This window comes from Aedes albopictus, chromosome 1, assembly GCF_035046485.1.
Source record: "Aedes albopictus strain Foshan chromosome 1, AalbF5, whole genome shotgun sequence".
Lineage (NCBI taxonomy): Eukaryota > Metazoa > Arthropoda > Insecta > Diptera > Culicidae > Aedes > Aedes albopictus.
The window spans coordinates 185,101,038-185,106,605 of record NC_085136.1 but is presented as its reverse complement, the minus strand read 5'-3'; positions in this window follow the sequence as shown (position 1 = coordinate 185,106,605).

The following is a 5,568-nucleotide window of genomic DNA, read 5'->3' as shown; positions in this document are numbered from 1 at the left end:
ATATTTCACCAGAAAATCCTCTGGAAATCCCTCCAGGAATTCCTTTAAAATTTCCTTCAGGAATTGCCCCGGAGATTCCTTCAGGTATTTCTCCCAAGATTCCTCCAGGAATTCCTCAAAAGATGTCTTCGGAGTTTCCTTCAGAAATTCCTCAAGAAATTCCTCCAGGAATTCCTATGGATATTTCTCCAGCAATTCTCTTGGAGATTCCTCCAGGAATTTCTCCGAAGATTCCTTCAGAAATTCCTCCCGGAATTCCTCCAGAAATTCCCTCGGAGATTTCTTCAGGAATTCCTCCGAAGATTTCTCCAGGATTTTCTCCGGAGGTTCCTCCAGGAATTCCTACGGAGATTTCTCCAGCAATTCCTTCAGAGAAGCCTCCAGGAATTTCGCCGAAGATTCCTCCAGGGATTCCTCCAGGAATTCCTCCGTAGATTCTCCCCGGAGAACCCTTCAGAAATTTCTCAAGAAATTCCTCCCGGAATTCTCCCGGAGATCGCTCCAGGAATTCCTACGGACATTTCTCCAGCAATTTCTTCGGAGATTCGTCCAGGAATTTCTCCGGAGATTTCTCCAGGAATTCCTCTGAAGATTCCTCCAGGAATTCCTCCGTAGATTCCCCCTGGAGATTCCTTCAGAAATTCCTCAAGAAATTCCTCCCGGAATTCCTCCAGGAATTCCTCCGAAGATTCCTCCAGGAATTGTTACGGAGATTCGTCCACGAATTTCTCCGGAGAATCCTCCAGAAATTCCTCCGGAAATTCCTCCAGGAGTTCCTCGGGAATTCCTCCAGGAGTTCCTCGGGAATTCCTCCAGGAGTTCCTCGGGAATTCCTCCAGGAGTTCCTCGGGAATTCCTCCAGGAGTTCCTCGGGAATTCCTCCAGGAGTTCCTCGGGAATTCCTCCAGGAGTTCCTCGGGAATTCCTCCAGGAGTTCCTCGGGAATTCCTCCAGGAGTTCCTCGGGAATTCCTCCAGGAGTTCCTCGGGAATTCCTCCAGGAGGTCCTCGGGAATTCCTGCAGGAGGTCCTCGGGAATTCCTCCAGGAGCTCCTCGGGAATTCCTCCAGGAGGTCCTCGGGAATTCCTCCAGGAGGTCCTCGGGAATTCCTCCAGGAGGTCCTCGGGAATTCCTCCAGGAGTTCCTCGGGAATTCCTCCAGGAGGTCCTCGGGAACTCCTCCAGGAGGTCCTCGGGAATTCCTCCAGGAGTTCCTCGGGAATTCCTCCAGGAGTTCCTCGGGAATTCCTCCAGGAGTTCCTCGGGAATTCCTCCAGGAGGTCCTCGGGAATTCCTCCAGGAGCTCCTCGGGAATTCCTCCAGGAGGTCCTCGGGAATTCCTCCAGGAGGTCCTCGGGAATTCCTCCAGGAGGTCCTCGGGAATTCCTCCAGGAGGTCCTCGGGAATTCCTCCAGGAGTTCCTCGGGAATTCCTTCAGAAGCTCCTCGGGAATTCCTCCAGGAGTTCCTCGGGAATTCCTCCAGGAGTTCCTCGGGAATTCCTCCAGGAGTTCCTCGGGAATTCCTCCAGGAGTTCCTCGGGAATTCCTCCAGGAGTTCCTCGGGAATTCCTCCAGGAGTTCCTCGGGAATTCCTCCAGGAGTTCCTCGGGAATTCCTCCAGGAGTTCCTCGGGAATTCCTCCAGGAGTTCCTCGGGAATTCCTCCAGGAGTTCCTCGGGAATTCCTCCAGGAGTTCCTCGGGAATTCCTCCAGGAGTTCCTCGGGAATTCCTCCAGGAGTTCCTCGGGAATTCCTCCAGGAGTTCCTCGGGAATTCCTTTCGGGAGCCTTTTTCGGGAATTTATCTAGGAATTCCTCGAGAATTCGTCCTGGAACTTCTCGGTAATTTCTCAACGATATCCTCAGGAATTCTTCCAGGAGTTCATTGGAAATTCTTCCAAGAGTTCCTCGGGTATACGTCCAGGAGTTCTCCGTGAATTCCTCCAGGAGTTCCTCGGGAATTCTTCCAGGAGTTCCTCGGGAATTCCTCCAAGAGTTCCTCGGGTATACGTCCAGGAGTTCTCCGTGAATTCCTCCAGGAGTTCCTCGGGAATTCCTTCAGGTCTTCTTCGGGAATTAATCTAGGAATTCCTCGAGAATTCGTCCCGGAACTTCTCGGTAATTTCTCAAGGATATCCTCAGGAATTCTTCCAGGAGTTCCTTAGAAATTCTTCCAAGAGTTCCTCGGGAATATCTACAGAAACACCTCCGAAAAATTTCCAGGAACTCTTCGGGAATTTCTCCAGGAGTTCCTCAATAATTTCTTCAGGACTTCCCAGGGAGTTTCTTCAGCAGTTCTTCAGGAGTTTCTCGAGGAGATTCTCACGAACTTTTTCTCGAACTGTTCGGGATGTTTTCCAGGAGTTCTTCGGGAATTTCTAAAGGAACGCCTCAAGAATTTCTCGAGAATTTCATCAGAATTTCCTCGGGAATTCCTCCAGGAATTTCTCGGGAATTCCTCCAGGAATTTCTCGGGAATTCCTCCAAAAGTTCCTCGGAAATTTTCCAGGAATCCCAGGAGGAAATTCCTCAGGAACTCCTGCAAAATTTCTCCAGGAACTGCTCGAAATTTTCTCCAGGAACTCCTCGGAAATTTCTCTAGAAAATACTCAAGAATTCCTTCAGGAGTTCCTCGGGCATTCCTCCAGAAGTTCTTCGGGAATTACTACAGGAACTTTTTCCAACAAGTTTCCAACTGGGGAACCCTTCCAGTAGTTCCGCAAGAAATTTCTCTGCTGATTTTTCCAGGAATTCTTTCGGGGATTCCTCCAGGAATCCTCCCGGAATTCTCCCGGGGAATTCTCCGGAAGGGATTCCTAGAGGAATCCACGAAGGGATTCCTAGAGGAATCCACGAAGGAATTCCTAGAGGAATCCACGAAGGAATTCCTAGAGGAATCCACGAAGGAATTCCTAGAAGAATCCACAAAGGATTTCCTTGAGGAATCCCCGAAGGAATTCCTGGAGAAATCCCCGAACGAATTGCTGGATGAATCTTGGATGCATTCCTGGAGAAATCTCCGGAGGAATTCCTGGAGGAATATCCGTGAGAATTCCTGCAGGAATCTCCGGGAGAATTTCTGTAGGAATCTCTCGAAGAAAATCCCTCGAAGATTCCTCAAGGAATTCCTCCGGAGACTCAGCCAGAAATTCCTACAGGAATTCTTCCGGTTCCCCGAAGGAAGTGCTGGAGGAATCCCCAAAGGAATTCTTCGAGGAATATTCGGATGCATTATTAAAGAAATCTGTGGAGGAATTTCTGGAGGAATCTCCGGAGGAATTCCTGGAGGAATCTTCGAGGGATTTTCTGCAGGAATCTCCGGTGGAATTCCTGGAGGAATCTCCGAAGGAATTCCTGGAGGATTCTCCGGAGGAATTTCTGGAAGAATCTTCGGAGGATTCCTGAAGTAATCTTCGAATACATTCCTGAAGAAATCTCCGGAATGAATTCCTGGAGGAATTCCGGAATGATATCCTGGAGCAATCCCCGAAGGTATCTTTGGATGCATTCCTGAAGAAATGTCCGGAGGAATTCCTGGAGGTTTCTCCGGAGGAATTTTTGGAGGAATCTCCGTGAGAGGAATCTCCCAAGGATTTCCTGGATGAATCCCCGAATGAATTCCTGGAGGAATCTTCGAATACATTCCTGGAGGAATCCCCGAAGGAATTCCTGAAGGAATCCCCGAAAAACTTTGCGGAGGAATCCCAGAAGAAATTCCTAGAGGAATCCCCGATAAAATTCCTGTAGGAATCCCCGAAAGAATTCCTGAAGTAATCTTCGAATGCATTCCTGAAGAAATCTCCGGAAGAATTCCTGGAGGAATCTCTGGAGGAATTTCTTGAGGAATCTCTATAGGAACTCCTGGAGGAATCTTCGAATGCTTCCTTCGAAGGATTTCCTGGAGGAATCTCCGGAGAAATTCCGGAATGATATCCTGGAGGAATACCCGAAGGAATCTTTGGATGCATTCCTGAAGAAATCTCCGGAGGAATTCCTGGAGGAGTCTCCGGAGGAATCTCCGTGAGAACTCCTGGAGGCATCTCCTGAGGAATTCCTAGAGGAATCTCCGAAGGAATTCTGGAGGAATCTCCGTAGGAACTCCTGGAGGGATCTTCGGATGCTTTCCTGGAGGAATCTCCGGAGGAATTTCTGGAAGAATCTCCAGAGGAATTCCTGGAGGAATTTCTGGAGGAACCTCTGGAAGAATTCCTGGAGGAATCTCCGGAGGAATTCCTGGAGGAATCTCTGGAGGAATTCCTGGAGGAATCTCTGGAGGAATTCCTAGAAGAAATTCGGGCGGATTTCCTGAAAAAAACTCCGGCGGTATTCCTGGAGGAATCTCCGGAGGAATTCTTTTTCCTTCAGGGATTCCTCCAAACATTATATCGCGGATTCCTTCAGGAATTCCTACGGGGATTTCTCCAGAAATTCATCCGAAGATTCCTCCAAGAATTTCTCCGAGAAATTCCTGCATAAATTCTCGAAAATCTCCTGGAGTAGCTCCCTATGAACTTCTGGAAAAATTTCACAGTAATTTCTAGAGAAATTTGAGAGGAATTCATGTAAAATTTTCTTGAGAGTTTCTGGTGGAATTGTTGGTGAACTTTTGGAGGAATTCCGGAGGATATTTTTGATGGGTTCCTGGGAAATTCCTGGAGAAACTTCTGCAGAATTTCATGGAAACTCATTGGGGAATTCCAGAAAAACTTCTCCAGGAATTCCCGGGAAATTTCTACATGAATTCACTGGGAACCTCTGCAGAAATTCTCGAAAATCCCCTTGACAATTTCCCGATGAACTCCTAGAAGAATTCTTCGGCAATTTCCCGAGAAACTCCTGAAAGGATTTCCGAAGAACACCTGGATATACTCATATACATTCCCGGGGATCTCTTGGAGGAATTCCCGTGAACATCCTGGAGAAATTATCGGGGAACTCCTGAAGGGTCTCTTTTAGGAATTCCCGAGAACTAGTCAGCTTGATCCGGGAATTAAGATCTATGTTCATGAGGAACTCAAAAACACTACTTTCCCAGAGTCCTCAGCTTTCTTTTGAAATCATCAGTTTCTCTTGGACCCTCAGCATCGTTTCAGAAATTGAGGATCTGCTACGAATTACTATTATTTAAACAAATTTTCGGCATCCTGTAGAATCTCGGACAATACCCAGAATCCCACAGAACCATAACTTTCCTTTAGGTTTTTTGGAATTTCCTTACGTATTACTTTTCTTTATATCTCATGGATTTGCTCTAATTACCCTCCGCTTAGGAAACCTCATATTTCTTTCTATTTATCAAGACAGACCAAGAGCAATGCTGCAGATTCTCACATAATTCCCTTCTTCCCGAAAACATAAACATATTCACAGAACTGAAGTTGTTTTGAAATTTACCGCAGGAAATCCGCGCTCATTGCGTTTTGCCGCAGCGGCAGAGTTGCGGATTTTTTTTTAGTACATACCGCAGCGCTTCCGCATTCCGTTGCCGTTCCGTTGCCGGCCCCATTGCGTTTCCCGTTATCTACAAAACACTGATTAGACCGGTAGTTCTCTATGGGCACAAAGCATG